We start from the raw sequence: 25,000 nt of genomic DNA, 5'->3' as shown, positions 1-25,000 counted from the left end.
TTCCCCCCTTCAGGGCTTGGAAATGGCTATGGACATTTCCCAAAGCCCCGACATTTCACTGCATGCAGGGCCTCTGCCTTGGTAGATCAGATTGTGCCTTTTTGTTGGAGGGCAGGAGCTTGAAGAGGTGAAAGCTGAGGTTCAGTCAGTGGTGGGTGATCCCATGGTGTTGAAACAGATGTCCCTTGGTCTGGAGTCATGGGAAATGGAGCATGAAGGTGGAGGTGGTGAGGGTTGGGGATGATGGAGGCTGTGATGCAGTACTCCCATTTGGCTGCCTTTTCTTGGCTGCAGCTTGGGCCCCCCTTTGTAGTTGGCAGCTGGGGGCAACTGGGCACAGCTTCTGCCCCTCACAGCACGGCGGCTCCTGGTGACTGCAGGCAGGTCCAGCACTCCAACAGAGGAGACGGAAAGGAGAGAGTGCCTAGGGAAACTAAGGACAGATTATAAGCCCCCCCTTCCTCCCGTGGTGGAGTTAGTCAGGGAAGTCACTCATATCTTGTGAGGGCTCCAGCAGTCCTGGGGTTCTTCTTTGGCACAGCTCTGGTGAGAGTGGAACATCCTTCCCTCATGGTGGTCACTGGTAGAATCCTGTTCACTTCTTCTGGGACATCTTCTGCCATGGCGGCCAATTCTGTCCCCTGGTGATGTCATGAGGGCCTCCTTGGCAGCGTCAAAGGCAGACCTGCACTCAGTAGCCCTTTGCCAGGGCAGATCAGGCCAGCTGGAGGGCACCATACGGTGGTCTGGCCATAAAAGCCTGCCATGTGCAAGAATCCTTTCAGCAGTGTCTTAGTCTCTAGCCCCTGAGCCAGGCAGATGGGGCTGCTTCCCCCGTGGGGGTCTCAGATCAGCCCCAGGTGGGGCTGTCTCTTCTGGGTGACTGGGGGTCCGGGCTTACCCTCACAGGACCATCTCCAATGGCCTCTGGGTTCTAGCTGCTGCATGAAATCCACAGCGCACTCCGAGAGCCCTTACCCAGGTCTTAGAACTGTTCATGGTGGCAGGTATGGATTATGGGTCTTGCAGCCTGGTCTGATGTCCTCAGTCAGGTGGTTGGGTCCGATCCTCTGGATCTCTTCAGCTGTGCCTGGAAGGTCCCCTGGACTCTGTAGTGCCCTCCTCATATTTAAAGGCAGTTAGAGGGATTTTTAAAACATTCACACGCATGCACTCAGGGAAAGGGAGGGAGAAGGACCCGAAAAGAAGAAAGGAGATTGTTGGGGAACTGTGGAGAGTGAAAGAGTGCCTTTACTATAAAAGTAAACCAGGATTTTGACTGTATGTTTATAAGGAGAAATGGGGATGCTGGGAGTCCCCTTCACAGGGGAAGGAAGGGGGGGGGAGAGAAAGCTTTGAAAAAGGAGAATGTTGAAGTGCATTTTGGCCTAGGAAAACATGAAGTGGAAGAGAGAGAGAGAGAAAAACTCACATATAGAAAAATACATCCATTCTTCCACCCCCACCCCCCTTTCTCCCTAAGATAAGGGAGGTTTGAGGAGAGAGAGACAAGAAAAAGTTAAAACCACAGAAGCAGCAGGATTTCTCGGGGGGGGGGGGTCCACAAAATATTAGGGCTTGAACCTTTGAAAATAGGGAGGTGAGATGGCACAGAAGAAAAGGGAGAGAGAGAGAGCATAGCACTAAGCTAGCCCATTCCAGCCCTCCTTCCCAGAAAACTATATATCACTGGTGGCTTTTAAGGCAAAGGGATGAGTAGAGAAGAGTTTACAGCCCACACATTACATAAACACACAAAATTTAATCAACACTTTTCTGGGAGTCCCCCTCCCCCACCCAAATCCTTTGCCATGCTTCCCAGATGGGAGAGAAAGAAAAGGGGAAATTAAGAAACAGAAGCGGCTAAAGGAATGCCCCCCCCCCATTTGTAAGGACCAAAGGAAAATATAAGACAACACTGAGGTAAAACGTTAGGGATAGTGTCTAGAAAATGGGAACAAAGGGAAATAAGGGAGTTTAAAAGGTGAGAAGAGAGGAAGGAGAGGAGAAATGGATTTAAGATTTGAGAGAGAGACTTTCACTCAGGCCGGGGAAGAGAGAGAGAGAGGAAAAGAAAAAAAGGGTACAATTTGAGGGTAGGCAAGGCAGAATATCAAGTTGGAGAAGGTTTGATTTGAAAGAAGGAAGGGATCCTTGGAGAACTATAGATTTTGGTGGCAGGCTTCAGGACTGAATCTTCTCCCCCCTTTGCCCCTCCAAAAACAGGAAGAGAAAAAAAGTGTCCTCTTTGCACAATCTCCCCGCGGCCCCTCCTTCTCCTCTCTCTCCAAGAGAGGAATGAGCGCAGAGAGAGAGCCTGGTGGGGGCAAGAGAAGGAGGGGGGATGGTGGGGTTATTCTTCCCATCTGAGGAAAACTCAGAATGTGGCAGGAGTTGAGTGGCAGGGGCAGATACAATTTTGGGGGGGCATCAGGCTTCAATGGAACGGCTGGGATGGGGGCTGAGAGAGTGTGACTTGAGAAGAGGAACAGTGTTTTGGATCGGGTGTGTTTCGGGATGAGAGGGGAGGGGGCTGGGAGCCCTCCTCCACGTTAGACTGGGCTGAACTCTCTGGAGGGATGGGAATTTCTTGGGGGGGGGGGATCCCTGAAGTAAGGGTTCCCTTGGAAGGCCAATTTGGGAGTCCTGGATCAGTGTAGGACTCAGGGTGAGGAGAAAAAGTAGGGATAGGGATGAGGCAGAGGGCCTGGGCTGATGGGGTGGGGGAGAAGGCAAGCAAATGTGTTAAGGGGATCCTCCTCTGGAGTGGGAGGAAGGGGAAATTGGTCTAGAGAGGAACTTCTAGGGAAGGTTGGTTTGGAGTCCATGTCCTTGCATGGGAAGACTTGGACTCCCCTTCCCCTTCCATTTTCTCTCTGGCTTAGGGCCATGAACATCGCGGCATAAGCAAGCTGGGACCACTTGCCCTCCCCATGGCAATGGCTCTGGAGTCTCAAGATGAGACTCTCATCCACACTGCCATGTGGGAGGGGCCAAGCTGTTCCCCCTTCAAGGGCCACAAGGGGCCACTTATGCACGCTGAGTTGGCCCAACCTGGCCTGCACCATGTTTTTCGATGCAAACCCACCCCAATTGGCCAGGATCTTACCCAATGGAGAATTCCTGGGGATGTCTGCTGGGGTGGGACACCCTAGCCGTGCTGAACAAACACCCATCCTTAGCTCAGCCCCTGCCTACACCGACAGTTAATGGAGTAACAACTCACCCAACCGGTAGGATGCAGCTCGTCCTTTCAATAGTCCCCTCCACTAAGGCTGGATGGCTAGCGTCCGTAGAATCCGTAGGTGACCCGGGAGCACAACTGTTCCCCTACCCTACGATCCTTGAACCTGCAACTGCAAGCTAGACTGCTCTCACACGCTTTCAGGTGCCAGATGTTCCCGCGTTTCACCAGGATTTGTTACCGAGCTCTGATCCGAAGTGCAATACCTCCAGAGCTCCTCCCACCTGGGTCTTAACAACGGAACCGGTTCCTTTTCTGGGCGTCCCCTGTTTCACGTTGGCGCCTTTCCTTCGAGGAGCTAAAAACCTGCTTCCTCCTATCTGGCTCCTTTGTTCAGTACCCTGAATCAGATCTAGAGAGAGAAAGGGACTGCCAGAGAAATTTGGATGTGAAATGAGGTCAAATTGTTGGTCGGAGGGCCCTCCTTGCAGCCGTTTCTCTCCCCAACCTGTTCCAGAATATCTGGACCAAGGTCGCCACTTGGAATTTTAGCCTAAAAATTGATTTTTTTTGGAACTTCCAAGCAAGTCCCTTCATGGTAAAGCCAAATTATGTTGTCGACCACGTTTTAGGGGATCGGGGCCCTTGAGGAGAGACCCGATCCGGTCCTGAGAGAACGGACCTTGGCGGAGCCAATAGGAAAATATGAGCCGCAATACAACCTGAAGCCGAAATGAAGAAGGTCCGCCAAAGTTGAAGGAAAATCCGCCAAGGAGTCTTTATTGAGCAATTCAGCTGAAGAGGACTCTAGTAGCGATCATTCGGTCTACTAGTAGTACCATACAATCAAAATAAAGCCATATTTATACAAAATTTCAGTCTGACAGCCCTTTGAATTTCCTGCCCTGCTTCCCCACCTATCTGATCGTTGATAGGCTAGAAGGTTGAACGAGGCGGGCTTTCGTTTCCTGCCTCGCTTCGTTGGCCCAATAGGAAGCTGACTTACGTCTCTACTAAAAATATTTCCTATTTGATTTCATGATTTGACAATTATATGAAATCAAATAGGAAATATTTTGAACTCAACATGAACCCCAGAACCTATCCCATTTCCTATGACCCAGGCTTCCTTTCCCAAAAACAAAAGGATAATCTGCCACCGCTAAATCCAATCAAATTCAAATTGCATGGACAATATAGGGCTTGAGTCACCGAATTCGGAGTGTTGACCTAAAGGAGATTCGCCCCAAGGCAAACATTGTCATAGCTCACCCAAAGAAATATCCAGGACACCTCAGGAAGGCGCCCTGCAGAGCCTGTCAATATGGCTCATCACCACCCATCTTCGCTTCCATCTCTGACACCCCAAGGCATATCTGAAATCTGTATACGTGACAGAAACCCGGACATCCTTGATTGCTGCCATTAATAAAATAAGTACCCTTTAGAAATCAGTCTAGCAGGATTTAATCCTCTGGTTCCTGTCCCCGTCACCTCATTGTTTCACTAATTCCCGCCTTCTCTCTCCTGATTGGACCTAGTAGAGACGTAAGGCAGCTTCCTATTTGGCCAACAAAGCGAGGCGGGAAACGAAAGCCCGCCTCGTTCAACCTTCTAGCCTATCAACGATCAGATAGGCGGGGAAGCAGGGCGGGAAATTCAAAGGGCTGTCAGACTGAATTTTTGTATAAATATGGCTTTATTTTGATTGTATGGTACTACTAGTAGACCAAATGATCGCTACTAGAGTCCTCTTCAGCTGAATTGCTCAATAAAGACTCCTTGGCGGATTTTCCTTCAACTTTGGCGGACCTTCTTCATTTCGGCTTCAGGTTGTATTGCGGCTCATATTTTCCTATTGGCTCCGCCAAGGTCCGTTCTCTCAGGACCGGATCGGGTCTCTCCTCAAGGGCCCCGATCCCCTAAAACGCGGTCGACAACATAATGTTCAGGTGGAATCTCCTTTCCAGTAGTTTGAAGCCATTGTTCCATGTCCTAGTCTCCAGGGCAGCAGAAAACAAGCTTGCTCCCTCCTCCCTACCCATGTCCCTTGACTCCTGCCTTGACTCCTGTTGTTTGTAGTAGAGTAGAAGGAGGAAGAAGGGAAGGGGAGGGGGGAGGAGGAGAAATCACATGTCCACAATTCATTAGATGTATAATGAGTGAGGTTTGATTTCAGGACTTTCTAATGTTATTGAGCCATGGTAAGCCCCCGCCCTCCAAGGATTTATAGCTCACTAAGAGATCACAGTTAATTATATGATTTTTTCCTTTATCAAAAAGACCTTTCCCGTGGGTCCAGAGTCATGCAAGTCTGAAGCTTTAGAAAATGAGGAACAGACCCAACAGTAGCTGTACATCATGAACTGTATCATACCCACCTAACCCTTTAATAAATTATATCAATTTGACTGTTGGACTATGGCCCTGAAGCATCTTTTCACTAGAAACCACACACTGTCCAGAGGATCCAATGTAAGAGTTGATTAAAAGCAGAGTATAATTAAAACTGGATATACTAAAAGCAAGCAGATATAGAAAAGGAATCAAAGTTCAAAAAGATATTTCCATAGAAGCCAAAAGTACAAAAATTCATTCAAAGAAACGCTCTAAAACAATTCCACTGAGATATTCCAAGGCAAGATACATAAATCAAAGGCAGTCAAAAGTATGCATCACAAGACCAGGATGCAGGAACAGCTTGAAAACTTGAATACATGAATTCCAAGGACCATGACACTGAGAGCTCCTCACCTGAATGCAGTGTTGTTCTCACAAAGATATACCAACATGAACCACTTTTAAAAAGCTAGAATCCCTCCCATGAGATCATTTCTCCTGCACCTGCCTTCCCGCTCCTTATCTCTAAGTCACTTGGAGGAGTGAATCTTCTTAATTGCAAACCCTGTTTCCTCAATTCTAATCTCGTCTCCCACATTCCCCATAGTCTGCACTTTTGGCAGGTTCCCATGGGAACAGATATTGCCTTCACTGTTCTCTTGGGAACTACCAGACTACAAAACATATCGCTCTAGGCCACTTCCAGTCTCCTTTGTGCCCTCCGAATCTCTCCCAGCATACCCTTCCTCCTATCTGAACACTCAGAATCTGACCAGGCCACAACACTGGTGATTTTTGTGTAATTTGTATCTTTTAAATTGTGTACTGCATCTAATTCTCATATGAAATATATATAAATTATTTCTTAAAGTGTATCAGAATGTAACCCAGCAACAGCCATCCCTCTATGACCCTGTTCAGATAATCTTCTGGGAATGGAAAAGAGAGCAAATCACCCTAGCTATTTCTCAAGTCAGGTAATCAGCAGATTCATTATGTATATGCAAAAATAGATGATCTCCCTTGCCAACAAGATAAACTCAAGATGTTTGTGCAATTCACCTGAGGCTGAGAGTCCGCCATTCCCTTGCAGAAATAGGGGCTGAGAGTATTACATTCATTAATAGCCAGGTCCTTGATTACCTAAGATCAGCACCTTTGTCTCTTGAGACTGACACCTTTGTTTCCTGGGCTCCATATTTTTGTCTGGTATAGAACTGGACATTAGAGCTACTCAAAACCTCATCGGCATATCCATGTCATTGTTTCATTGTTTCCTCCTGAACTATGCTCTCCCAGGGGGAGTCTCTGCAGCTGATTGGTCCTTCACTTTGACCAATACCCAGCCACAATTCTTCCTGCCAAGGGAATCCCATCTGGAGGCTATAACATCAGCAAAGCTCTCAGCCGATCCCAGCACAGATCCTGACCAGCCTCCTTTCCAGCCAATCAGGGGACTGAGTGGGAAGTTTGAATGGCTGTCAGAATTGTAAAAAAAAAACCAAAACCCTATTTGGCTTGTTTTCAACCTGTTGAATTTGTTTCTCTGTCCTGTCTTATTTGATTTAGCTTAAGTTCACCAGGCACAGATCATCTTAACCACGGTCCTAGTTGAAATCACAACACTAAGGATGCAAAGATCCATGGATACTCAAGTTCCATCTATATATATAAAAGAGTGATGGAATCAGGGCACCGGACAAAACAGCAAAACTACAGGCCCCCCCAACCTCGAAATTTGACAGCACAACCCATCATCCACGCCTCTAGGTTGATACAACAAAAAGAAAAGAAAAATAACGTCCTAATTAGAGGGAGAGCAATAATTGTTTTTATCCAATTGCTGCCAGTTTAGAGGGCTAATCTCTGCCCACTTGTCTCCTAGAAACCAGCTTAGCCAAGGGACAGCCAGGGTTCAGTTAGGGGACAGGCAGATTTAGGCCTCTTCCACAGATTATCTAATTTGCACTGGATTATATAGCAGTGTAGACTCAAGGCCCTTCCACACAGCTATATAACCCATTTATAATCTTATATTATCTGCTTTGCACTGGATTATCTTGACTCCACACTACCATATAATCCACTTCAGTGTGCATTTTATACAGCTGTGAAGAAGGGGCCTCATATAATCCAGTTCTAAGCAGATAATATAAGATTATCAATATAGAGTCTCACTTATCCAGCATAAACAGGCCGGCAGGATAAGTGAATATGTTGGATAATAAGAAGGGATTCAGGAAAAGCTGATTAAACATCAAATTAGGTAATGATTATACAAATGAAGCACCAAAACATCATATTATACAACAAATTTGACAGAAAAAGTAGTTCCATGCGCAGTAATGCTATGTAGTAATTACAGTAGAGTCTCACTTATCCAACACTTGCTTATCCAATGTTCTCGATTATCCAACACATTTTTGTAGTCAATGTTTTCAATATATCGTGGTATTTTGGTGCTAAATTCATAAATACAGTAATTACTACATAGCATTACTGCGTATTGAACTACTTTTTCTGCTAAATTTGTTGTCTAACATGATGTTTTGGTGCTTCATTTGTAAAATCATAATTTGATGCTTAATAGGCTTTTCCTTAATGCCTCCTTATTATCCAACATATTCGCTTATCCAACATTCTGCCGGCCCGTTTATGTTGGATAAGTGAGACTCTACTGTACTGTATTTACAAATTTACTACTAAAATATCACAATGAATTTAAAACACTGACTACAAAACATTGATTATGAAAAGGCAGACTGCATTGGAAAATCCAGAACATTGTATAAGCGAATGTTGGATGTGAGAGTCTACTTTAATATGAAATAATTACTGGGATAGAATAATGCAGAACAATATAATCTCTAAAACCAGGACAGTACATAAAGACCAACAGTCTGAAAGCAGGGAAATTGGAAATTCCACAAAGGAAACAATCAGGGCCAGCTAACACCTCCCAAGAAAGGATTCTTCCAGAAAGGAAGCTGAGAAGGGAGAGAAGCACTGTGTATTACCAAAGTCATTATTATTACTATTACTATTACTATTATTATTATTATTATTATTATTATTATTATTATTATTGTGTTGCGGTCAACCGTGAAAATGAATACAATCTGGCTCCAAGTATTCAAAAACACTAAAATCAGAATATATAAAACTTAATGTGGTATAATAAAACAGAACAATGCAATCTCTAAAATCAGAACACTAAATAAAGAACAACACTCTGAAAACAGGGGAATTCCACACAGGAAACAATCAGGGCCAGCTAACACCTCCCAACAAAGTATTCCCATCATCAAAGTCTGGCAAATCCTCTGTTTTCTCAGGGCCACAAACAGTAGAAGCACATAAAATATCGCAAACAACACCACTCTGAAAACAAGGGAATTCCAGACAGAAAACAATCAGGGCCAGCTAACACCTCCCAACAAAAAATTCACTCAGGGAAGAAACAGCCAGGCTTTAAAGCTGCAAGGCCATTACATGCTAATCATTTTTCCTAATTGCAGCATTCATACTTGCCTCCAACAGACAAAAAAAACCCAACAATCAGAAATATTGTATATTCACAACCTTTAGGAAATAATATTCCCTGATGGCGCAGCGTGTTAAAGTGCTGAGCTGCTGAACTTCTGGGCCGAAAGGCCGCAGGTTTGAATTGGGGGAGCGGAGAGAGCCCCCACTGTTAGCCCCAGCTTCTGCCAACCCAGAAGTTCGAAAACATGCAAATGTGAGTGCATCAATAGGTACTCCTCCGGTGGGAAGGTAACACCGCTCCATGCAATCATCCCACATGACCTTGGAGGAGTCTACGGACAACACCGGCTTTTCGGCTTAGAAATGGAGATGAGCACCAACCCCCAGAGTCAGACACAACTGGACTTAATGTCAGGGGAAAACATTTACCCTTTACCTTAACTACCACTAATTCCTCAATACTTTATTTCCCATACCACCATACTTCGCCACAGCAACACGTGGCTGGGCACAGCTAGTTATATATAATGGTATGGTAAAATTGTGTATCTTTTAGAAATGGCAAATTTTGTTTTGGGGATTAAAAAAATATTTTCAAGGTGTGGACAGTAGAATCTATGGATACACAGCGACAATTGCACATATTCTTCCCAAAGTAGTACTTCAAAAAAGTAGGTGTAATTAACTCTTAAGAATCAAATATTGAAATCTTTGGGGATTTTGAACATGGTTTCAAATAGTAAATATGCATACAATGTGTCCTGCTTTGATGAAACAGATCAAGCTACAACCATTACAAAACAAAAGAGCAGCAGATGAACTTTTTCCAAAATTCTTTAAAAAGGAGGAGAGATCAAACCATGTAATATATAGTAGTGACACTTCATATGATGCTGGGCTGATAAACTCCGCAAATGATACTAATGAAAAACCAGAATTGTGCCAGGAAGTAACTGTGAAATTCTGCAGTTAGATTATTATTTTTTTAAAGGAGGAATGAAAAATATAAAGGGGGGGGGGGGGGAAGCAATGCAGCCAGAGATCTTCTCTGTCTGTTCACTTGAAGTGGAATAGTCACAATTTGGGAATAGGTAAGTGGAGTAAAGAATAATTACGCTCACAACATGCCCACAAAACCATGCAGATTCTCCTATTCTAGCTGTAGTAGTGCACCACTGCCAACACTAAAAATAAATGCTCTCAGGAACATTTTCATATATTCTCCCATGAATTTAAAGATATGGCCAAACAATAGGGGAGATTGGAATGCACTCCTTTACAACAACATTGTGTTGCAAGCAGTGTCAGCATAACTTTCAACAAACCATAAAAGCTTGCCCTGATCATCATGTGATAATGTTCACTACAGTAACAAAAATGTAACTGGAGGAAATTTTCATTTGAGGGGTTACATATTGTCCTGAGCCAGCTCTTGGTCTGGCACTTGTTCAAGTAGTGCTGTTGTCTGAGGGGGTTTGGCAAAGATGCTAAGTGGACTCCCCCTCATAAAATATGAAGAGTTAATATCACTTTGTTGCTTTAAGAGGAGAAGAAGCAACACCAAGAGATGCCAGGACTTGGCATAGGATTCCCTCCTGAGTAAGCAGGTGGCCAACAATGCTGAGCCAAGATGAAAGAGCCGCTGGCCATCCTTGCAGTCCATTCTGGAAGTTTTAGTCTAAATAAGTTATAAAATAATAATAATAATAATAATAATAATAATAATAATAATAATAGAGGTATAACACCGTTGCTCAAATGATTCATTGGAACATGTGCCACAAATACCATCTGCCTGCGACAAAGAACTGGTGGGATCACAAACCGGAAAAAGTTACAGAGAATGAGCATGTCAAGCTACTCTGGGACTTCCAAATTCAGACAGACAGGGTTTTGGAGCACAATACTCTGGACCTCACGATCGTGTTAAAAGACAAAGTATAGATTGTCGGTGTCGCAATCCCAGGTGACGGCAGGATTGAGGAGAAACAACTGGAAAAGTTGACACGATATGAGGATTTAAAGATCGAACTACAAAGACTCTGGCACAAGTCAGTCAAGGTGGTCCCAATGGTGATCGGCACATTGGGTGCAGTGCCTAAAGGCCTTGGCCTGCACTTATACACAATCGGCGCTGACAAAATTATCATCTGCCAGCTGCAGAAGGCCACCTTACTGGGATCTGCTCGCATTATTCGCCGATACATCACACAGTCCTAGACACTTGGGAAGTGTCTGACATGTGATCCAATTCAACAGCCAGCAGAGTGTCTGCTGTGGACTCAACTTGTTGTGTTTCAAATAAAATAATAATAATAATAATAATGATACACTTTATTTATATACACTTTATCTCCCTGGAGGGACTCAGAGTGAATTACAGAAACACATATAAAGCAAACATTAAATGCCTTTAACACAACAACATACAATACACAGACAAGGAAAAAGTCATCTCCCTTTTGCATCTCTGGCATCTGGAAACGATGCTCAACTCCTGCCATGGGGAGGTGCTCTTGTTCCATTTTTCCATGCCAAGGAGCTTGTTATCATAGACATCTCCAATCATGTTGCCAGCATGTTTTGTATATCTGCACGGGGCATGCTTTTACCTTCCCACCGAGATGCTACCTATTGATCTACTCACATTGCAAGCTTTCAAACTGTTAGGTTGGCAGAAGCTAGGGTTGACAGTCAGGAGCTCACCCCAACTCGTTGCTTTGAACTGCCAACCCTCTGGTCGACAGATTTCCTGCAGCTAGCGGTTTAACCCACTGCACTATCACGGTACCAAACACTGTTTCCAAACAGTGAAAGCAATTGTGTTGTTGGTGTTGGTGCTGTTGTTTACTCAGGCATCTATATCTGAGTTAAAACATAAAACCTGTCTATGCCAGTTGAAGTACAAGGAAGAAAATCAGAAATGTTCTGCTTCCTTAAAATGGACATTCATGGTTAGCCAAAATATATCACCAGGTTCCCTGAGGAACTGCAGAAGACTCGCCTCTTTGAATGTCCTTTTGGCTGTACATTTCTTATCTGTGCTTTTATTACCTACCAAGACACAAAATTAGCCACAAAGGAAAGGAGAGCTTAATTCACAACTTAAAGTGTTAATCCAAAAATACACTCTCTATTCTTCTTTGTAACTGAAACACATTCCTCTCTCTTTTTCATATTCATCTGCAGACAGCTGGAAACCTTCATAAGATGCCAAATGCATGTGACCTACTTTAGTAGCTGAAAGGCATATTGCTGAGATGAAATCTTAGATATCAAGCCTTTTGGCTCAGAACCCTTGGAGAGTGTTATGTCCAGGATAATGGGAAAACAGATGTACTACTTTTCTGCTTCGTGGCATTTAAAAGCTTCGTTAATCTGCTTCTCACAATTTTTTTCTATAATCTCTTAACAGGGCCCAATTCTATGCTGACATAGTAATCGAAAGAAAGTTTTTAAGGTTTTTTATTCCAATATTTTTTTCCTTCACCATTAAATAAAGCATCTCCAATCAACTACATCACTGTCAGGCTATAAATATATTACTGGAATTGGCCTATTTGCATTTTGATGACATCAGCAAGCACTCAGAGTCAGTTTGTTAAGCTTTTGTACGTAGTCGATTTTGTTCCTCTCTCTGTAGGATTATATTAATCAAATCCTTTTCAATAGCACATGCAGCACTTATTATATTAAAGCTGAGGAACATCAATTTTTTGTGAGTTGAGAGATCGGTTTTCTTTAACAGGTATGGATTATAGGAGGGAACTTCCATCTTTTGCTTAAGCTGTTTTGTTAGGAGGCAATGCTTCACCGCAAAAAAAAATTGATTCACCAGAGTTTAGAAAAGTTAATTTTTGAATTACAGTTTTCAGATCCACTCCCCCATCAGTCTGGACAATGCTAGGAAATTTTAGCTCCAGCTCCATGCGGGGACATGAGAGAAGCCTCCCACAAGGATGGTAAAACATCAAAACATCCGGGCGTCCCCTGGGCAACGTCCTTGCAGATGGCCAATTCTCTCACTCCAGGAGCAACTCCGGTTGCTCCTGACACGTAAAAAAAAAATCAGGTTTGGAAGATTCAGGCTAGGAGATAATTAAGTATATTTAATTAAGTTGTCAATATAGGATCCCGGCCAACATTTCCAAGCTATGAACTTTCCAAACTGGCATACAATCATTTTCTTAAAAAAACTGAGAAGTAGAAAGCATTCAAATTGTTAGAACAATACAAATATTAAATGTGTTTTATTCCTTGACTTAGTCCCAAATCAAAATAAATAAACTGTAATCCATATATATATAATAACACACAAGTCAGGATCATCCATGCCATTGTGTTGCCAAATTTCTATGTTTGGAAGTGATACCTGAACAGTGTAGAAATCAACTCATTTGAAATGTGATGCTGGTGGACTGTTCCATGGACTGACAAAGAGAAATAAAGGTTTCCCTTTGACATTAAGTCTAGTTGAGTCAGACTCTGGGGCTTAGTGCTCATCTTCATTTCTAAGTTGAAGAGCCACTGTTGTCTGTAGACACCTCCAAGGTCATGTGGCCAGCATGAGTGCATGGAGTGAAGCGGTACCTATTGATCTACCCACATTTGCATGTTTTCAATCTGCTAGGTTGGTAGAAGCTGGGACTAACAATAGGAGCTCACCCCATCCATGGATTCGAACCACCAACCTTCCGGTCAGCAAGTTCTGCAATGTAGCAGTTTAACCCACTGCGCCACCGGGTTAAGAGAAATAAATGGGTTCAAATCTAGACCTAGAGGTCAAAAATGTCTAAACTTAAGCAACCACACTTTAGACGTACCTTGAGATGACATGTCTGATTGAAAAGTTTTTTAATACTGGTAGCCAGATTTTGTTCATTTGTGTTTGGAGTTTACCATATACCTTGCAGTTGCAAAGAAGTCTACATAGGGACCACCAAATGCAGCATTGCCCAGTAACATGAAAGGCACTGCAGACTAATTCAACCAGAGAAGTCAGCCATAGCAGAGCACTTGATGAACCTGGACACAGCATATTTTTTGAGAATACAGAAATGCTGGACCACTCTAGCAACCATCATGTCAGACCTCACAGAAAAGCCACTGATATCCACAAATATGTGGACAATTTCAACAGAAAGGAGGAACCATGAACATGAACAAAATCTGGTTACCAGTATTAAAAACTCTAAAATCAGGACAGAACAGCATTCAGAAAACAGAGGAATTGCAGGCATGAAACAATCAGGATCAGCTAACACTTCCCAACAAAGGATTCCCCCAGGCTGGAAGCAGCCAGGCTTTGAAGCTGCAAGCTGCAATTGAAGACTGATCAAGCTGGTCAACTACAACATTCACACCTGCCTCCAACAGACAAGAGTTCTTTCTCCCACCCTGGACATTCCACAGATATATAAACCTTGCCTAGTTTCCAACAGGCCTCACAACCTCTGAGGATGCCTGTCATAGATGCAGGCAAAACATCAGGAAATAATGCTTCTGGAACATGGCTATACAGCCCGGAAAACTCACAGCAACCCAGTGATTTCGGTCATGAAAGCTTTCGACAACATTCTGAGCAAGCTTGTTAATACTAGGATATCAATACTAGCATATCATTACTAGGATATCAATGCTATCCTTGCTACTGTTTAGTTGACTCTTCCCCAGAACCTTGAAGATTTTATGGACAAACAGCAAAGTAAGTATCCTTTGACTGGACCCCTATTTTCCATGTTTTGGAGACAGCAAATTAAACAAGTTAACTGTTAAACCCATTACAGTTGCTCTGCTGTTCTGCTAAATTATATCTGATGAGGAGGAAAATCAGTAACAGTTTAACTGGTCTCAAACTGTTATCAATCCTGTGCTTAAAATACAGTACACTTACGGCACTAATGCTACTCACGTATTTACTATGGCTATTTTAAACACCAAAAAACTAGCATATGTTTGAAATACTGTAACCAACACACCCATTACCACTCCCACCACATTCCAAAAACACACTTTTCTCATGTGATATGCATATTTTATAGACATTCATAATCAAAATTAGAAATAAGAGATTTTAGTTAGCTATAGATTTGTCTCAAAATCTTTAACATGAAATAGGTTCCAACATTTGCTGAGATTTGCTCTGTAAACACATGCGCCAGATTCACTAATTATATACTGTGACACAGTAGAGGGTCACATAGCTAGCTTTTACAGAAGGATTAGTTACTATCCATCGTAGTAAACAAACAGGGATGAAGTCATTCTGCCTATGCTGGGTCTTGTTAGCTAAACTTATTGAAACAACGGTGAGGGACAACTAACCACAACACGTTTTATAACAAAACACGTAATACCCACGGACTTCAGCCTTTTAAAGCTAATTTAAAAAATTTCTGACAATGTTTTTGTTTTGCTGTGAAGTTCTGCGATAGATGCCTTTAATAATTGATCACAGAGAACCTATATGCTCAAAAGGCACCCACTATCCTTATCCACTTGAAGCAGTTTGTGACCACATTCCACAGTCATGTTCTTTCATTACTGCTCTTGACTGAATACTTGGAAAATGGTTGGCCCTGATATTAATGGCTTCCCCTTCCAACAGATATTTCCTTTTCAAAAAATGAAGTTACAATGTATTGATGGTTTAAATTAGGACTAAGCAAAGAGCAGTGGCTTTCTTCACTTTCAGACTTTCTGAACTTCTTTTTGTTTCATTCTCCAACCAAAAACAAGGGAAATTTAATTTTCAAGAAGCTTCCAAGAAAAGCAATGGTCGCTTAACCAATTACAGATCCACCTAATAATAATATTGCCTCCTATTAGGAACTTTCAATGTTTTTACTGACTACTTAAAATTTTTGTAAATAATCTCTGGACAATATTTCTATTTTCTCCTGCTCCTCCCCTCATTTTCCCCACTTTTTTCCTTAGCTATTGAAAACCGTTCTGCTTCTCCATATTCTGTCCTGACTACAGGCTATGCAATAGAATTTCCGCATTATCCTACATATGTTGGCAATATGACCCCTAGTGCCTCTTCCTCCTCTGAATACACCTTGGACATCTGATAAAAGTATGTTGAAGAATTTTGAGCCATTACTTTTCTTACATACAAGATAAATGCAGTGGCCTTGTGGTTAGTTAGTGTTCCTTTCCTTGGGGACTGGAATGTTTGAGAATTTCCAATCTGCATGCCATTGTTTTGTTTTGCATATTTGTTGACAGAGTTTAATTAGGACTAAAGTAGATTATGTAGCTTGGAGCAACTCTATTGGTATGTCCTCTGTTCCTGGTGATATATTTCTCTCAAGTGCCTTGAGTGCTCTTTCTACCTACTGTTTAAAGGAATGGAACAAGTGAATGTAAAAGTCACAACAACAAGCAAAATCCAACAAAACTGAAGAAGCGATATCTCAAAACTTAGGCTTATATATACTACTCTGGAAAGGTCCTCCTTCATCATCTTTTTTCCTTCTTCCTCAGCAAAGGAGAACTAGGGAAGAGATGTACAGACCTGAAGATGGTTGAATGGAAACTTATCTTACTAAAAGCTGTAGGTTCCTCAGAACTTAGAATGAACTCTATCAGAGAACTGGTAGGAGGACGAGCTTAACTCTTTTTCCATTGGTTCTTTCTGTACTTAGATCTGGTTCTCAAGCAGTTTCCCTCTTAAGGGATTCTAGACACTATGGACCCTTCTGCACTGCCCTTTATCCCACGACTTGATCCCAGATTAGCTCCTTTAAACTGGAATATACGAGTCCCCACTGCCAAATAACCAGAGATAAACAGATAATCTGAGATTAGCTCCTGGGATAGAGGAGCAGTGTGGAAGGGCCCTGAGAGTATGAATACATATCTGGAGGTATATGGGGAGAAAAAAAATGTAAGTCATCTTGATTTCTGTGCTGGATATAAATAAGATAAAAGGTAAAGGTTTCCCCTGATGTTAAGTCCAGTCATGTCTGACTCTGGGGGTTGGTGCTCATCTCCATTTCTAAGCCAAAGAGCCGGCATTGTCCGTAGACATCTCCAAGGTCATGTGGCCGGCATGACTGCATGGAGCGCCGTTACCTTCCCGCTGGAGCGGTACCTATTGATCTACTCACATTGGCATGTTTTCGAACTGCTAGGTTGGCAGGAGTTGGAGCTAACAGCGGCCGCTCACGCCGCAAAATTAAAAGCAAGTGAAAGGTTTTCCATGTGTTTTACAGATCTCATCTTGATTGAGATGGTAGATAGATAATAGGGTTAAATTTTCTAACATGTTTACTGCTATTAATAGTAAAATATATTTGTGAGGGGACAGAGGTTAGTACAGTGAAATGACAAGAAGAAGATTTATTTATTTATTTATTTCCAATATTTCTATCCCGCCCTTCTCACCCGAAGGGACTCAGGGCGGCGTACAATTGGCAACAATTCGATGCCGACACATAATTAAAAACAACAACATATAAAAATGTATTACAACCAATTAGACAGTGCTAAAGCTTTAAAGCGGTGATTCTCAACCTTCCTAATGCCGTGACCCCTTAATACATTTCCTCATGTTGTGGTGACCCCCAACCATAAAATTATTTTTGTTGCTACCTCATAACTGTCATTTTGCTATTGTTACACATCATAATATAAATATCTGATATGCAGGATGTATTTTCATGCACTGGACCAAATTTGGCACAAATACCCGATACGCCCCAATGTATATACTGATGGGGTTGGGGGGATTGATTTTGTAATTTGGGAGTTATAGTTGCTGGGATTTATAGTTCACCTACAATCAAAGGGTATTATGAATTCCACCAATGATGGAATTGAACCAAACTTGGCACACAGGACTCCCATGACCAACAGAAAATACTGGAAGGGTTTGGTGGGCATTGACCTTGAGTTTTGGAGTTGTAGTCCACCTACATCCAGAGAGCACTGTGGATACAAACAATGATGGATCTGGACCAAACTTGGCACTAATATTCAATATGCCCGAATTTGAACACTGCTGGACTTTGGGGAAAATAGACTTTGACATTTTGGAGTTGTAGTTTCTGGGATTTACAGTCCACCTACAATCAAAGAACCCCTTGAACCCCACCAATAATACAATTAGGACAAAGGACAAGCGGAGAGATCTTCAGCCTTCTCTGCCAAAAGGGTCGCCTAAGACCATCAGAAATATGTGTTTTCTGATGGTCTTTGGTGACACTTCTGAAGCCCCAGAAGTCCAGACCCCCCAGGTTGAGAAATGCTGCCTTAAAGCTTCCTGACATTTTTTTCTGCTCAGAATTGCCCCGCTGTCAAGCACCAATTCCTTCTTCTACAAACATACACAATACAACTCCCCATATCCATGGGGATTTTTTACTGGGCTTTGTATTGATAAACCGAATCATGGAACATATTAAACCCCATTGAAATGAGGGACTTCCGCCCCCCCCCCCTCCTAACTTTTCTCTGTTTCACATTCTTCTCCTCTACAAATCACTTTACCCTTTTTAAAATGAGCATTGGGACACTTCTGCTTGTATCAAACTTTATTATCTATCTACCATCTCAGTCCAGATGTGACCTGTAAAACACATAGAAAAATAGGATGAATAACCTCTGGCTGACCATATAAAACTGATGTATGGAATAAACAGCAGAATGTTATTTTGATCCATTTTCACATTTTTCTTTTCACGTTCCCATATCCAAATATACTTTTAAGCCCTTTTATCTTATATTTCATATTCTGTCTCAAGACTGCTGTCCAAGTCTTTTGCAAATCTTGTTTTCCCAGCTGGATTGCAATAACAGCTTTCCCCCCCATAAGAATCCTCAATGATTCCCTAAATTCTCATCATGTTGTATAATATAAGAGTTTGAACTTTGTAACTTGAAAAGAGCGGAAATCCAGAAATTCAAGAGGTATGATTAGTGCAAACAAGCCAATGGGTATGATTAAAATTCAAAGGTTGTAAACTATATTTATGTTGGTCCTGCATCCCTAGTAGTCACTGTGGCCTGGAAGATGGAGTACTGAATTTCTACTTAAACTTCAAAAAGCCCATTTTTGGCTATGAACATGTAAAGTGGTCGGATTATAATTTAAAGGGGAAGTATATTCACTGAAAGTAATATGTTTTATATTCTTCAGCAGGAAATGTCTCTTTCAGCAATCAGAATTGCAAATTAAGCACATATTTACCTTCACAAAATGAAGCATGCAACCTACAAGTGAGGAAAATCATGTTCTGTGGCATACACATATCTTTCACTACTTGATGAGGCACCTTATCGAAATGTATCTTAACCTTGAATGAATCAGATAGTCTCAGCCCAACCACTAACCCAAGAATACCTTGAGATAGGAACACCATAAGGTCGAAACAACTTGAAGGCACACAAAAGCACTAACAGTTATGTTGAATCCTATATTTGCACAGCCAATTGTATGATGGACTCTGAGACCACAAGCTCACACACATTGCACAGCTGCCAAGTAATTCCCCACCTACCAAGTCAAATGTGAAAGAGAGGAGACTGTGAATGAGTCTGAGGAATTAGTTAACAAGGGATTGTACCAAAAAACCTCTGAGAAAGCCCAGTTATTTATGCAATTATGTGTGTGTGCCTTTCTATGTGCAGACCTTCAAGCTGTCTTTCATAAAGTTATGGGCAGCCCTATTAATTTCATAGGGAAGGAAGACTCGGAGGTTATTTTGCTAGTTTATTCTGAAATAAAGCTTACAGCCCCTAGTATTCATTAATTGATTGTGCAAGTACTAATAAGGGCTAACCCTGTTACTGAAAACCTGGCCAAATCCTGCCATGGATGACCTAGAAAGGTCCCCTGGCTACCCTTTGGAAATTCCAAAAAATACACAGCTCCCTTCTCCCAAGGTCTAGCCTCACCTTCTCACACAGTATGCACAAGCACCACTATGTTCTCTTATTAGTCATGCTCTTCACAAAAACAGGGTTCCGTTGTCAGCTGTCCTCCCTGTGTCACAATAGAGCCATACCAATAGCACTCTTAAACTTGTCTGGTTATCCTCACACTCTTTTGTCTGCATCTTTGGGACCCATCTTGGCACCATTTTCACCCAAAATTACTGTGGGACTTATATCCTCAGAGATAAACCCATCAAGCACCTATTGCCCCCATGGCCCAACCCTTCTGTTGTGCTCTAGCCTTGAGACACCTTTTCATCCAGCACCACACCAGAGTTCAGTAGTACTAACTACAGCAGTTTATTAAGAAAAACATGGAGAAGGGGGGAAAGGGGCATTCCTCAAAAGAGTAGTAAAAAAGGAGCTATAAAATAGCAGTAGCCCATATACAAAAGAGCAGTAGTCCAAAAATGGCAAGGTACATGAAGTCAAGATCACAGACATAAATCCATAAACATGAAAACAGGAACTTTTTCCAAGGCAAAACTCTTTCAGGAACATAGGCAAACACAGGAAACTTGAATCATGAACTTGAGGGCTGAGAGGGGAACCTGAACTTTTTGGCAACGTTGTCTGCTCTGAGAGACACCCAGTAAACATCCCTTAATTTAAGCTCAAACCTGACCAAGAAGCCATGAGATCATGCCTCACACAACTGAATTTCAAGGATTTCTCACAGTCTGACTGCTTAATTAATCTATCCTTCACTCCCTCTGTCTGGAGACCTAATCTGATATTGTGGGAAAACTCCCCATCAGCTGAAGCCATATTTCCAAGAGAAATGGACCTTTCACTGGTTTCTCTTTCCCCTGTTGCTAAGGAATAAACATTGGAATCCAAAACATCCTCTGTTTCATCTTCAACTGCCTACGCTTCCCTCTAATCTCAGGCCTGCAATTCACCCCAATCACACACAGACTCCTTAGTTGGAAACCTATAACCTCCTTGTCCTCTGAGAAATCCCTAGCCTCTTGCTTAACCTCAACACCTTCTGTCCCCAGGGTGGGCAGATACAACAGACAACAGTTGTTTCCAAGTTAACCAATGACAGTTTATTGAGATTTCCACCAGACTTCTTTGCCAATCAACAGCCAAGGCAAACTGATCTTTTAAAACTTACAGCCAATCAGCAACCAGGAACGAATGGCCCCTTTAGTCAATGAGAAGATGAAGAATCCTACTCCCTTCAATGCCAGGAACAAAACTGTGATTTAAATGGATCAAGATTGTTACATTTGAAGATAAAAAGAAGGAAACTGACATGGCATTTCTACATCAAGTACTAAAGTTATGATCCAATACCCACTCAGTTGTAAGCTCTACTAAACATATGTACAAGGTTGCATTGTAAAATACAATCTCATATACACTTATGCTTGAGTAAGTAGCTGGGCTCTGAACAAAATTCAGCTCACTTCAGAAAAAAACATACAAACTCAGGAGCAACCAAGACTTGATCTGAATTTTATTAACCAAATAAAGTAATTATAGTACTAAACACCAAAAAAGGATATAAGTAAACTTGATGCAGACTAGGAATTGGATATGACATTGTTATTATTAGTCTGATATTTTTTAAACAATAGTGCTACTATTTGTATAATTGAAAAACTGCAAAAAATACACACTCCCTTGGTCGATGAATAAGCAAGATCCTGATTACATAAATGTGGTTTATGCTTTCTGACTGAAGGAGAGAAGACTCATTACTGGAAAATGTTGGTCGAGAAGGTTATTAGACCCTTTTGAAGCTGCCAGTTTGGGTCATGTCGCTGAAGTTTCATAAAATCACAGAGTTGGAGGAGACCACAAGGGACCATCCAGTCCAATCCTCTGCCGTGCAGGAACACTATATCATTATAAGGCAGTGTTTCTCAGCTTGGGGTCAGGACCCCTGGGGGGGTCATGGGGGGAGTCAAAAAGGTCATCAAAGACCATAAGAAAACACATATTTTTGATGGTCTTAGGAACCCCTTCAGCAGAGAAGGCTGAAGATCTCTCTTCCTTATTGAACCTGCGCGACCACCATTCACGAAGTACTTATGAAGATTCAGAAGTTTAGTGAAGTTTTATTAGGAATAAATTCATAACCTATTAGGATTATGATACCAATATGGTTAGATATTGGTACAGAGTAACAAAAATACAGAAGTCTAGGGGTTTATGTGAGCAGAGGTGAGAAAAAGCAAAATAGCCAGCCTTCCTTTCCCTTTAAAGAGTAATGCGCATAAAATAAGCATCAGAGACATCAAAAATAAAATAGTAAAATATGTTTACTCACAATCTTGTATGATGATGGTTGTACAGGTAAAAACATCTTAGTTGCAAAAGAATACAGTTCAGGACACTACATATCTCTTAACAAGAAGTAACATCAGCAGCATGGATGGATCAAGGAGCAGGAAGAGCATGAAGAGGCAGGAAGAGGGAGAACAAAAGAAAGTCTTTTCTTTTATGCTCCAAATTCTAAAGGCATCTGTAACTTCCTGTATGTCTCCAGGAAGTATACTCCCATTTCCCACATCACATGCAAAACCCCTAAAATGGTGCCATCAACTCTGGAATGCAGCTTTGGCTTCAGGTTACTAAGCAACAAACAAAACTAACTACATAAACCATCCCACATTGAAAATGCATGCATGATTGCTAGATAACCCAACAGTTGATATTTTTACCCCCAAAATTCGGAAAGGACTTTAGAAACAAAATGCCCGAGCCCCCTACTTTTGAACACAGTTTAAAGCCAATTTTTTGCATCGCACATGCCTTATTATTATTATTATTATTATTATTATTATTATTATTATTATTATTAGGCAGTGTATTATTACTATTATTATTATTTTTTCATTTCTATCCTGCTTTTCTCCCATGGGTGGGATTCAAAGCGGTGTACAACATATACAATTCATACAAATGCATCAGACAGCAATACATAATCAGTTAAAACATTATATCCCGATATACAAACCCAATTAACTTATCAAATAAAACCATTTTTTAAACTTACAGCAAGCACCATTTAAAAATATCCATAACCTCTGGCCACTGAAGTTATTTGTCAAGTACAGTAGAGTCTCGCTTATCCAACCTTCACTTATCCAACGTTCTGTATTATCCAACGCAGTCTGCTTTTTAGTAGTCAGTGTTTTTGTAGTAAATGTTGCAATATTTTGGTGCCAAATATGTAAATACAGTAATTACTACATAACATTACTGTGCATTGAACTGCCTTTTCTGTCAAGTTGTCGTAAAACATGATGTTTTGATGCTTAATTTGTAAAATTGAAAAGTAATTTGATGTTTAATAGGCTTTTCCTTAATTCTTCCTTATTATCCAACATTTTCTCTTATCCAACATTCTGCTGGCCCGTTTATGTTGGATAAGTGAGACTCTACTGTATTATCAAAAAATTTATCAGACTGGCAGTGCGTATTATCATTCATCTGGGAAGGCCTGGCTCCACAGAAAGGTTTTAATTTGCGAACGAAAGGGGGCTGATCGTATCTCATTAGGGAGGGAATTCCAGAGCCACGGGGCCACCACTGAAAAGGCCCTCTCTCTCATTCCCACCAAACATGCCTGCAATGGTGGTGGGGCCAAGAGAAGGTCAGCCTCACGTCGATATCAGGCAAGATTCTGGAAAAGATCATTAAGGAAGTGGTCTGCGAACACTTAGAAAGAAATGCGGTCATTGCTAATAGTCAACATGGATTTACCAAAAACAAGTCATGCCAGACTAATCTGATCTCTTTTTTCAATAGAGTTACGAGTTGGGTCGATACAGGGAATGCCGTGGATGTAGCGTACCTAGATTTCAGTAAGGCCTTTGACAAAGTTCCCCATGATCTTCTGGCAAACAAACTAGTAAAATGTGGGCTAGACAAAACTACGGTTTGGTGGATCTGTAATTGGCTAAGCGAATGAACCCAAAGGGTGCTCACCAATGCATCTTCTTCATCTTGGAAAGAAGTCACGAGTGGAGTGCCTCAGGGCTCCGTCCTGGGCCCGGTTCTGTTCAACATCTTTATTAACGACTTAGACGAAGGGTTAGAAGGCACGATCATCAAGTTTGCAGACGACACAAAACTGGGAGGGATAGCTAACACTCCAGAAGACAGGAGCAGAATTCAAAACGATCTTAACAGACTAGAGAGATGGGCCAAAACTAACAAAATGAAGTTCAACAGGGACAAATGCAAGATACTTCACTTCGGCAGAAAAAATGGAAATCAAAGATACAGAATGGGGGATGCCTGGCTTGACAGTAGTGTGTGCGAAAAAGACCTTGGAGTCCTCGTGGACAACAAGTTAAACATGAGCCAACAATGTGATGTGGCTGCTTAAAAAAGCCAATGGGATTCTGGCCTGCATCAATAGGGGTATAGCGTCTAGATCCAGGGAAGTCATGCTCCCTCTCTACTCTGCCTTGGTCAGGCCACACCTGAACTCACACTGTGTTCAATTTTGGGCACCGCAATTGAAGGGAGATGTTGACAAGCTGGAAAGCGTCCAGAGGAGGGCAATTAAAATGATCAAGGGTCTGGAGAACAAGCCCAACGAGGAGCGAACTGGGCGTGTTTAGCCTGCAGAAGAGAAGGCTGAGAGGAGACATGATAACCATGTATAAATATGTGAGGGGAAGTCATAGGGAGGAGGGAGCAAGCTTGTTTTCTGCTGCCCTGGAGACTAGGATACAGAACAACGGCTTCAAACTACAGGAAAAGAGATTCCACCTGAACATCAGGAAGAACTTCCTCACAGTGAGGGCTGTTCTGCAGTGGAACTCTCTCCCCCGACTGTGGTGGAGGCTCCTTCTTTGGAGGCTTTTAAGCAGAGGCTGGATGGCCATCTGTCGGGGGTGCTTTGAATGCGATTTCCTGCTTCTTGGCAGGGGGTTGGAAGAGACCATGAGGTCTCTTCCAACTCTACTATTCTATGATTATACCGCAGTGTAGAAGGGGCCAATATCTGCCACAGTCTGAGGACCCTTCCACACTGCTGTATACACCAGAATATCAAGGCAGATCATAACATCTGCTTCGAAC

The sequence above is a fragment of the Anolis carolinensis genome, chromosome 1, assembly GCF_035594765.1.
Source record: "Anolis carolinensis isolate JA03-04 chromosome 1, rAnoCar3.1.pri, whole genome shotgun sequence".
Taxonomy (NCBI): domain Eukaryota; kingdom Metazoa; phylum Chordata; class Lepidosauria; order Squamata; family Dactyloidae; genus Anolis; species Anolis carolinensis.
This window is presented reverse-complemented; position numbering follows the sequence as displayed.